Raw genomic sequence first — 12,051 nt, forward strand, 5'->3', positions numbered from 1 at the left:
CATATGGTTGCATGCTTGCAACGGTGGGTATGACGGTTTTGGCTAGCATTTTGGTGGTTTTTCTGGTGGATTCCTACCTCTTTTAGCACTTCTGTGTTCGATCCTCACGGACGGCGTGCTGTTGGAGCAAGTGTTCGTCTTGCCCCAATAAGTACGGCGAGAGTTTCTTCTAAGGAGGAGACTCAAGCTTGGAGACGAAGTTTAAGAGGAAGGAACACCACGAATGTATTGATGGTAGAAAAAATGGATCGATCTGGGGGGAGTATCATAGCGTGACTCGGTGTTTTTTCACCTCTGTGTCTTTCTACCATCCCTTGCCCAGGCGACCAGGGCTCCTATTTATAGGGTCGTGCGTAGCTTGGCGTACAAGTTATCACAATGTACAAATATCTGGGATCTGACTGAATTACTAGGCCTTATCCCGGATAACTACTTTCTACCCTACCTGGGAGATAAATATCCACCGTAGTAACTATTGTGGTGCCTGCCCCCTGAAGGGGGCGAGCCGGTCGCCAATTGCGGCCCGGCGCCGTATTGTCAGGGGTGTCAGGGCAGCCTTAAATGCACTGAGGTGTCAGGATAGCACCACTTGCACCGGCATTGATCGCCCGTCACTTCACATCGGGTCGGTGGCAGGGGGAGATATTTTTCCCCCTGATATTGTCTTTGGGGGCTTGCTGTATCTTAGGCTTCGAAAAGCCGCCCGGGCGCCGGTGGGGTGGCCCGAAGGGGTCCACAACCTCCGGGGGTCAGGCCTGCTGCTGAGAGTTCGGAGGCCGAAGGCTTCAGAGGGGCCAGGTGTGGTTCCAAGTCGTGGGAAGGCTTCACAGGTACGAAGAGGTGGCACGAAGGAGCTCGATACCTTCGGAGGTCGAGGCTTCAGCTCAGGGTCCGGAGATCAAGGCTCCGGAGGGACCTGGATAGTAATCTTCATCTATTATCCTCAGGCTGGTTTATTTTCTCCCAACAGGAGCTTATCCACCTCTCTCTCTCTTTTTCTTCCTTTTCTTCCTCTTCTTCTTCTCTGTTTTCTTGTTCCTCTCTCTCACCCATGATAAAGAATTGCTGGGGGAGGGGGCTCCATTAGCTCTGAAGCGGTAGGAGGGCTGGATCCGCCCCTGCTCAGCAGCCTCAGGGCGCATGACTTCAAACTTGAGCTGGAGTAGATGGACTGCCGACTGGTTAGGTTTCTTCTCCTCAAGATGTGCCGAAGCTGTGCTTTTCTAACTGTCGTCCTAATGCAAACTTGTGCTTATAGTATCGTATTCTTAACAGAACCATGGTCCATAAAAATGTAAGGTCCATCGACCCCTTAACCCCTCTATCGAGAAAATTAACTCATAATTTCCCAACCACAAGTGAACTACTTGTATAATTAAACAAGTGGCTTACATCAAAAGCATGATTAGTGCTAGTATAACTTATGCTCATAGGTGATGAATTCTAGCTAGTCTACGGATCACCCTAGCTTAAAGCTATTTTTCTTTTGGGAAGCTTTCACTGACCTGGCGACATCCAATCATCCGAATAATCAAATTTCCAATGATGATGGCACCCTCTTCCTGTTCCCTGTCACCCCTGCATCCATCAGCTGTTGCAGCAACCTCTCTGAGACGTACTGTGACTGCATGCTTGAATTTTCCTGCCTTCAGTTAAACAATGAAGATAATAATTCAGGTTTGCGTCGCTATAGCTGCTCAGAGCTGTCGTTCCAAACAAATTGGTCCAAACTCCAAAGTGCATCATACCATGCATTTGTATATATATAGTTCCGGCCATTTACCTTTGTCAAGTTACTACTAATTGCAGGTGTCACTTTGGAGTGCAAACCTAATGCTTACCAGAAGATGAAAGCTACAGCCAGTGATACGCTTCGCATTGTCTCTTAATTTGGATGGAGGATATTTAAGCGATTGCTGACTCAGATAGGTGCGATTGCTGACTCAGATAGGTCCCAGTTGATAGATGGATTAGATTCGTGTTTTTGCATATGAAATGGTGCTACATCGATCTCCTCTGTCATGCTCGTCATTGTAAGGGCACCAATGGAATGGAATGGAATAGATAACATATACTAACGGTGGCGGACTACGCGAGCGCTCAGGCCTCCTGCCACTGTAGCATGACCATGACAGGCGGGTCCCGGTCCCCGCGCCCACCTCGCGCGAAGCCCAGAGAACTCCAGAGACCCCCCTCCGCGAGCTCCAGGCACCGACGGAAAAAATACTCACTACCTCCTTCTCCGGTGGCCACGGGCGCCAACGCCTCTCGCCTCTCGCATTCGCCTCCTCGCGCGACGCCGCCGACCGAATCCACGCTGCCGCCACCAGGACCGAGCCGCCACCTCCCAGCTCCACCTCCCCATCGGAACCGAGCCGCCGCCACCCGGATCCACCTCCCCGATGGCGCTGCCTCCTTCTTCGCTCACTCCGTCCGCCTGCTCCTCGCCCCTCCGCCTTACCCAACCGAGGTCAGCGGCTCGCCTCCTGCTGACGCCGGTGCTGGTCCGCCGCCTCCTGGCCTCCTGGGCTGCTCGGTGTGAGGAGCGCACCGAGCGGGGCCGCGGCGAGGCCGGAGCCGAAGCTGAAGCAGCAGGAGAGCTCACGCACCGCGCCCGAGCTCGCCCGGATCCACCTCCTCCGCCGCCGGCCAAAGCCACCGGAGCCGCGCCCCACCGGATTCAAGGCGCCGCCATCCGAGCCCGCGCCACACTGAGCCACCGTCACGAACTGCTGCGGCGAGTGGCAGCTACGGACTCCGCCGGTAGAAGCCATTGAAGGTACGTGTTTTTTTTTTCATCCTGAAACCTCTTATTTTAGAGCTGGATTAGCAAGATTTAGGGATTTTGGGTGATCAAAAAGAGTGATGTTAGCTGCTTCTGAACAAATTCGAGGGATTAGGCTTTGTAAAGTCGTCGGGTGCTTTTGTTTCCAGAAGTTTAATCAAGTTACCAATCTATTTAAGTGTGCTACCGCCAATTAAGATCCGTTATATGAAGATAGATGCAGCAGCACCTAAATTTATGAACCGCAAGGCTGCCAGCAGCCCCATGTTGAGCTCATTCTGAGCTAATCTTATTATTCATGTACAAATTCGTTTACTTTGCCGAAGTGGTAATGTGCCAGCACATGTGGCAAGAATCATACTGATTTGGTCAATTTATTGGATTCGTGTGCTCATGTAAAATTTGGTATGTTGTAATTTCGCCCAACTAATTTTACAAGGTATGATGGTTGGGTTCAGATTCTGGATAATTTGGTATACATTTATTTCCATTGACTAATCCTTTTGCATTGTGGCAGATAAATCTTTCATGAGTTCAGCAAACTGCATAGAGGCTAGGAATTGCCCAAACACATCAACAATGTCCCTATCCTGTACAACATTCACTTGCAACAGCAATGGAGAAAGTTCAGGTATGATTTCTCAGTTAATTATGAGGTATGAACGAACTATGTAAATGGGTATTGTATTCTGAAATCTCAGAGGAAAGCCAAAGCTCACTTTTGGCAATGACATCAATGAGCTGAGTTTCAGAGTTTAGGGACCAAATTAATGGAGACACCGATTGCTGACTACATTGTTAGCCAGGTGCCTCAATTCTGCTTTGCTTCAGTTTAAGTAGTTTGATTTTAGTTATATGCAGTCTGCTGGCATGTGCATGTCATGATACCAACCTTTGTGTAGAGTCAACCTGATATATCCATGGGGCCATCTTTTGGAGCTGATGTTTACTCTATCCAAATTAGCCAGCCCAAGTGATGTATCCTCATTGCTATGATAATACTATATTGTACAATGTAGTCATTGATTTTTTTGGGTGAGATTTGTTAGTTCTGTCTGTGGATTGGAATGCCCTCAAATTTGATTTGGCCCAGATTTTATTTGTTGATCTGCTGATGGATACACTAACAATTTTTATTCACTCAAACTGTTTCTCAACAGTTGTTTATCCCCACTGACCAGGATATATGCATTTTTTTTTGCTGTAGTTATAGTGAGACCAAAGGAAGTGACACTAACAGTTTTAATGGAGATGGCAGTCTTTAAAAGATCAGAGACTCAGAGTTGAGACATTGCCCCTTTGAATCATGTTCGCTTTGCTGAATGAGTTTGATTTGTTGACATATCATAAGGTACTATAAATTTATTTTATTCAGTTGTGTTCAATGTTGCTGTAAGCAAGTAATTGTATTATATAAATAAGGTTAGGAGATTAATAGTTATTTTGATTATCTAAATTAGTGTGTAATTTTGTTTCTTTATCTATTTCAGGGTATATAGTTCAGCTGTGTAGTTATAGAAGCAAATTTTCTTTTCTCAACAATAAGGAGGCAATAAAGTTTTGTGGTTATCATTAAAGCAGATTTCCTTTTAAGAAAATAACAGGAGAGCTACTATTTTATGATTAAAGCAAGAAAGTTCAGTACAGAAAGAATGTCAAAGTTATTATAATTTATGGAAACAAAGCTAAGCTGCTAGAGATAATATGATTTATCTACACTGAGTTTTCAGCCTCTTGCATCTTCGAAGTTACAATTTACATAATTAGTAGCTTAGCAAAATAAATTTGTTCTATCATTTTAGGTGCAAATTGGTGCCATGTTTACAATTTTGTCCTGGTATTGAAGTCTTGACGTATTAAATAAAAACTACAGCCACAACATTTTAATGAGTGTAGCTGTAAAATAGCCTAAAATAAGACTCATCTTATCCTTCAAATTAGAACTTACAAATCACACAATATTCCAGCATTATATTTGTTTACATTTGTTCGAAACAGACGCAGCGAAGCGCGTCATTCTGCCTAGTGAACTCAATGCATGGCCACAAGATAGTGATCAGATATGCTTGCAGTGAATAATGGGAGTGACATCAATCTGGCGACGTCAAACAATACGTTAGAATATATGGATTTAGCCTATTATATATGAGTAATTCTAAATAAATCTCAAATGCACAATTAAATGGAGGTGGGTGTATATCTTTTAGTCTCACCTCACTAGTGTAGGTGGAGGGAGACCAACTTATAAGGAATTGTCTCCTCCATCCACTTATATATAGATGAGATGACTAGGAGAACACACACGTGCTCACTCGCCTCGCCGTGGCCGGAGGCGAAGGGTGCGTGGCAACTACGTGAATGGTCCGTCAAAATCGGGTTCAGTAGCTTGCAGTGCGACCTCTTTTTGCAGTTTTATTTTTTTTCTACGTGGACCAAACAAATATATATATATATATATATATATATATGAAAATCTTGTCAATTAAGAATTCACCGCTACAAAGTATATACACAATTAGGGTTTTACCTATTTCTCTCTGTTGCACCGTCGTACGTAGTCTACTCCATCTCGTTGCACTGGCGTTAACCAACAAACGGGAGGGCAAGTCTCCGGAACCCGTCGCTCTTGGAATCATGCATCGGGAGAGGGCAAATAAGGTTTTTGGGAAGCGTTCATCGCAACTACTCATGACCTGCTTCCTCTACGTCACCACGATCTACTTCCTCTACATCATCTTCAGCGTTGTCAGTTGCATTGCCATCACGGGGGCCTTTGCATCTCACACTACCGCCGGATACGTTCACTCCGATCCATTATATATTAGGGAGCTTATCAGGGCTTATCCGAAAGCTTGTCGGGATCCTTCTTGGAAAACTAGTCAGGTCTTGTTAGTGCTCGTTAGAGCTTGTCGGGAAGCTAGTCAGAGTTGTTGTTTGCATATATTATTGTTCATGTTATATTTAGGAATTGAATTAAATTAAATCTAAAAGTCATATTTTTCCAACAATCTAAAAACTTTATTGTAGCACTTTGATTTAATGATGGCTGATTTTACCAATACACTGAGGCCAGACAAATTTACCGATGTGCACTTTAAGAGATGGCAGGTCAAAGCCACTATGTAGCTTACGGCTATGAATTGCTACTGGGTTGTGACTGCCAGGCCTGAAGGAACTCTTTCCTCTGATGAGGAGAAGAAGTTCGAGGAAGCCAACACACTTTTAGTTGGATGTGTTTTTAGTGCTCTTGTCGATCATCTCTGCAATGTATACATGCACATAAAGGACACAAAGAGTTGTGGGATGCACTGAATGCAAAATTTGGTGCATCAGATGCAGGCAGTGAACTGTATGTCATGGAGCAATATCATGATTATAAGATGGCCGATAATTGATCGGTAGTCGAGCAGGCTCATGAGATTCAATGTATTGTAAAGGAACTTGAACTCCTAAAGCGTGTGTTACCTAACAAGTTTGTGGTTGGGGGTATCATTGCCAAATTGCCTCACTCCTGGAGGAGTTTTGCCACTACTCTAAAACACAAAAGATAAGAAATCTTTGTTGAGAGTCTAATCGCATCTCTTGATGTTGAGGAGAAAGCTCGGCTAAGGATGTACATAACAAATGAGGTGATAGACGGTCTAGCGCAAATGTAGTGCAATAGTCCTCTAACGACAATTTCAAAGCAAAAAATAACAAAGCCAAATAAACCACCCACTTCAAGAAGAAGAAGATGAACAAAGATAGTAAACCTTGTTTCGTGTGCGGTGAGGTTGGCCATTGGGCTAAAGATTGCCATCACCGCAAATGGAAGAAGGTTAATCAAGGAAAGAACACCAAGTTTGTCAACGTGACCATTGGCAACACTGGAGATGGAGCTAGTGGGTATGGTAATTTTTCTATTGTTCTTTTAGTGAATCAGTCTACTAGTTGGTGGATTGATATTGGGGCTAATGTACATGTGTGTGCTGACATTTTAATGTTATCTTCTTATCAGGTCGCTCGGGATTCTTTTGTCTTAATGGGGAATGGGTCTCATACTTCTGTTCATGGTGTTGGCACAGTAGATCTGAGGTTTACTTTGGGAAAGATCGTGCAGCTCAGGAATATACAACATGTCCCTTCAATAAACAATAATCTAGTTAGTGGTTCCCTTCTCTGTAGAGATGGGTTTAAGGTGGTATTTGAGTCTTATAAAGTAGTCATGTTGAAACATAGACTTTTTATTGGTAAAGGCTATGAGTGCAGAGGCTTGTTCCATTTTTTTCCTTTCTGATTTCTGCAATAAATATGTGAACCATATTTGTGGCAATGCTAATGGAGATAAGGCTAGTGTTTGACACTCACGGTTATGTCACATAAATTTTGGTTGGATGTCTCGGCTTTCTAGCTTGAATTGAATTCCAAAAATTTTCATTGTCAAAGGTTCTAAGTGTCAAAGTTGTGTGCAATCTAAGCAACCTCGTAAGCCTCATAAGGCTACCAAGGAGAGAAATTTGACACCACTAGAACTCATACATTCAGATCTTTGTGAAATGAATGGTGTGCTGATGAAGGGTGAAAAAGATATTTCATGAATTTAATTGATAATGCGTCTAGATTCTGTTGTATATCTGTTGAAATCTAAAGATGAGCCTCTAGACTACATTAAAATCTATAAGACAAAAGTTGAAAATCAATTGAAAAAAATCAAAAGACTTAGATCAGATCATGGTGAAAAGTATTTCTCTAGTGATTTTGACTTATTCTGTAAGGAGCATATAATTATTTATGAGAGAACACCTCCATATTTGCCCCCAATCAAACGGGATTAGCGAAAGGAAGAACCATATCCTGACTGACTTGGTTATTGCCATGTTGGACATGGCGGGATTATCTAAGGCATGGTGGGGGAGTCTTGTTGACTTCGTGTCATATTCTAAATAGAGTTCCTACTAAGAATAAGGATAAAATCCCATATCAAGAATGTGAAGGGAGACAACAACCACTTTCTTATTTGCGCACTTGGGATGCTTGGCAAAAGTCAATGTACCAATAATTAAAAAGTATAAGATGGGACATAAAACAATGTACTGTGTCTTTCTGGGATATACTCATCGTATCATTGCCTATAGGTTTTTAGTGGTTAAATCTGATGTACCTGATATGCTTGTCGATACAATTATGGAGTTTAGAGATGCTATTTTCTTTGAGAGCATATTTCCTATGAAGGATATACATAAAATTTCTAGTCAAACATCTAAGATAATTCCTAAACCTATCACACCACTTGAATATTCTGAATAAACACAAGAACTAGTTCCTGAGGAGGATGAAAGTGAGGCTCCAAGGAGGAGGAAGAGACAAAGGACAATAAAATCTTTTAGTGATAATGTCATTGTGTATCTTGTGGGTGATACTCTCAAGTCTATTTCAAAAGCATATGTATCTCCTGATGCAAATTATTGGAAGGAGATAGTTCATAGCGAGATGGATTCCATTCTGGCTAATGGGGCATGGGAAATCACATATCAACCTTTATGGTTGTAAATATGTGGGTTGCAAGTGGGTGTTCAAAAAGAAGCTTAGGCCTGATTGTACTATTGAAAAGTATAAGACTCGGCTTGTGGTCAAGGGTTATACCCAAAAAGGAGAATATTTTTTTATACTAATTCACCTGTCGCTAGATTGATCATGGTAAGAGTATTACTTTGTTTGGCTGCCTCACATGGTCTTCTCATTCATCAGATGGACGTTAAGAGAACTTTTCTTAATGAAGTGTGGAATGAGAAAATCTATATGGATCAGCCTGATGGGTTTATAGTAGAAGGTCAGGAGGACAAGGTATGTAAGCTATTGAAATCTTTGTATGGCCTCAAACAAGCTCCTAAGATGTGTTTTGTAATTAATGAAGCTGATAGATTGTGTATTATCTCCATGGTGAAAATTATATGAGAGATCTGGGAGAGGCTGATGTGATCTTAAACATCAAGTTGATCAAAGGTGAGAATGACATTACACTTTTGCAATCCCATTATGTCGAAAAGATCTTGAGCAGGTTTGGCTACATGGACAGCAAGATCTTTCCAACACCTTATGAACCTAGCTTAATACTTCGAAAGAATAAAAGGATTGCTAGGGATCAACTGAGATACTCCTAGATAATCAGATTATTTATATACCTATCAAGTGCTACAAGGTCTGATATCTCATTTGATGTGAGCAAATTGAGCTGGTTTACTTCTAACCCGGGTGATGATCATTGGCGTGCGCTTGAACAAGTCATGCACTACCTTCTAGGTACTATGAATTATGGACTTCACTATACTGGATACCAATCAATACTGGAGGGTTATAGTGATTCAAACTGGATATACGATGTTGATGAGATCAAGGCCACAAGTGGATATGTATTCACTCTTGGCGGTGCTACTGTCTAATTGAGGTCTTGCAAACAAACCATATTGACGGGTTCAACCATGGAAGAAGAACTCACAGCATTAGACACCACCACTATTGAGGCGAAATGACTGCGTGAGCTCTTGATGGATTTGCCAGTGGTTGAAAAACTGATACCGACTATCCTTATGAACTATGATAATCAAACGGTTATTGTCAAAGTGAACAGTTCTAAGGACAACATGAAATCTTCAAGACATGTAAAGAGTTGATTGAAATATATCAGAAAACTAAGAAACTCCAAAGTGATAGCCTTGGATTATATCCAAACAGCTAAGAACCTAGCAGATCAATTTACAAAGGGATTATCATGGAATGTGATAAATAATGCATCGAAGGAGATGAGTATGAGACCCATGTGAGTTATAGTGATAATCCACCCTATATGATTGGAGATCTCGTGAATGAGGATATGAGAAGAACATGCTATTGGTTAACTGAAGGAGAGTACAATACAACCCATTCGAGTAAAGATGCAATATTCTCGAAGTCTGAAAGGCACGCTGGCTATTGCCTTAATGTATTATGTTGGCTTTAATTATGAAAAATGCTATCCTACAAGGCATTCTTGAGAAAACACACCTATATGAGCCAAATTGTTGGTCGCGGTCTATGAGACTTGGGTGATATCTAATAAACTCATGAAGAGACTATGGAGTACAACGTATATGCTCCACCCGAGGGTAGCTTACTGGTAGCCAAGTATCAATTATGACTTTAAGTGAAACTTGTTTACACAAAACTTGCAATTCAAGGCATAGTTCATTGTCCAAGTCATAAATGAGTGTGGTTTAATGTTCTAGGTGAATGTTTAACCCTAACAGGTCTCCAACGAAACACTGGTATATCAAATAGCATTGAGAGAATGCAAAACACCGTAGGACTTTGAGATCTAGTAGGGGATTGTTAGAATATATGGGCTTGGCCCATTATATTTGAGTAATTCTAAATAAATCTCAAATGCATAACTAAGTGGAGATGGGTGTGTATCTTTTAGTACAACTTTGCTAGTGGAGGTGGAGGAAGATCAACTTATAAAGAATTGTCTACTCTACCCACTTAGCATGTGTGGATGAGAGGACTAGAAGAACACACGTGCGTGCTCACTCATCTTGCCGAGCTATGGCCGTGGCGGGGGCGGGGGTGCACGACAGTTGCATGAATGGTACGCCAAAATTGGGTCCAATAGCTTGCGCAAGTGCGGCCTCCTTTTGCAGTTGGTTAAGAATCTGATTATGGCGTGTCTCAATTGCTCAATTCTCTCAATATATATCTACCAGCCACCGCCACAAAGCATATACATAATTAGGGTTTTACCTATTTTCTCTCTGCTGCACCGTTGCACATAGTCTACTTCATTCTGCTACGTCGACGTGCACCAACGAATGGGAGAGCAAGTCTCTGGAAACTGTCGCTCTTAGGATCCTGCACTGGGAGAGGACGAATAAGGTTTTTGAGAAGCGCTCACCACGACTGCTCACAGTATGCTTTCTCTACGTCATCACGATCTACTTCCTTTACGTCATCTTCGATATTGTCTACCACATCACCATCACGTGGGCCTCTGCATCTCACCCTACCGTCGGGTACGTTTCATTGCGATCCACTACATATTAGGAGGCTTATCGGAAAGCTTTGTTGGGGTTTATGGGAAAGCTTGTCGGTGCTTGCTGAAGCTTATCGGGAAGCTAGTTGGAACTTGTTGTTTGCATGGTTCCTATTCATATTATATTTAGAAATTAAATTAAATTAAATTTGAAAGTGCTATTTTTCCAACACAATCAGTATTTTTGTCTAAGGGTTGTTAGAAATTAGATTAGTTCCATTCGGTATTTTTGTAAGCATGGATTAGTTTCTGTCCAACAAGCATCACACGGAAATCAGTATCAAAATCCTATATCTGTTTCATGTTTTTTCTCCGTAGAATCTAGAGGTTTTTTAAATAATATTATTTTATTAAAAAATTATAAAAATAATAGTCAAAATCTGATATTTGCATAAATAAGTACCTATCGGCACTTCACGTGTCGACATTCTACGTGGCAGTGGACACCGTGTGCCGACAGGACTTGTGTCCCGCAGACGATATTTAAAGAAAAATTCATAAATTTTTTATATTCACATGAAAACCCGCTCAAAAAATGACTTTTTACAAATACGGTTTCTTATATGAACTGCATTTATTTTCACAAACGGTCCGTAACTGCAACGGCCATAACCAACTTCTCATACGGTTTTTCAAATAAACCGCATGTGTAAAGACACCCTAGTTATCTTGAAAAATAGTTTTCATAGTAGTGGATGAAGATGAACTTTATATAAAAATTATACCTGTTGATAAGATCTACAACTTTATAGTTGAATACTTGTACATTTGAATATGTTAAAATACCCAAAAGTAGCTGCAAGTTTCAGATCTAGTTTTTTACATCTAAAATTTATAACCATTTTTTGGACATCTAATGGATTCAAATGGAAAAATATTCAACTATAAAGTTGTATATATCGTCGAGATGCACAATTATCATTAAATATCATCTCCATGTGAGATCATATGTAAAAGTTATGAATTTTTCTTTAAATCTCGTCTACAGGACATAGGATCTGTCAGCACGTGGAGTGCCTTTAGGTCATCAGACCCACTGTCACATAAGGTGTCAGCACGTGTAGTGTTGATATATATCTATTTTTATAATTTTATGAATTTATATATTATTTTTGTAATTTTCTAATAAAATAATACTATTTTTTAAAAAAATTGCTAGAATCTAGCTCTATCGGCATGCGCCGATCATTCATGTATCGAATGATGGATAGCCAAATTGCGC

The 12,051-nt window shown here is 41.3% G+C and overlaps 1 long non-coding RNA gene across 2 annotated transcripts; it reads left to right on the top strand.

The window, feature by feature from the left end:
• Window positions 1-2,077: 2,077 nt before the first annotated feature.
• On the top strand, window positions 2,078-4,775 carry LOC133898427 (uncharacterized). Of its 2 annotated transcripts, none has more exons than XR_009906234.1 (4): window positions 2,078-2,779; window positions 3,303-3,591; window positions 3,993-4,136; window positions 4,276-4,775. It is a non-coding gene; the product is annotated as an uncharacterized LOC133898427 (long non-coding RNA). The 2 variants fall into 2 exon arrangements; XR_009906235.1 differs by having other exon boundaries at window positions 3,303-3,416; window positions 4,276-4,773.
• Window positions 4,776-12,051: the final 7,276 nt, after the last annotated feature.

Source organism: Phragmites australis, chromosome 18, assembly GCF_958298935.1.
Source record: "Phragmites australis chromosome 18, lpPhrAust1.1, whole genome shotgun sequence".
NCBI lineage: Eukaryota > Viridiplantae > Streptophyta > Magnoliopsida > Poales > Poaceae > Phragmites > Phragmites australis.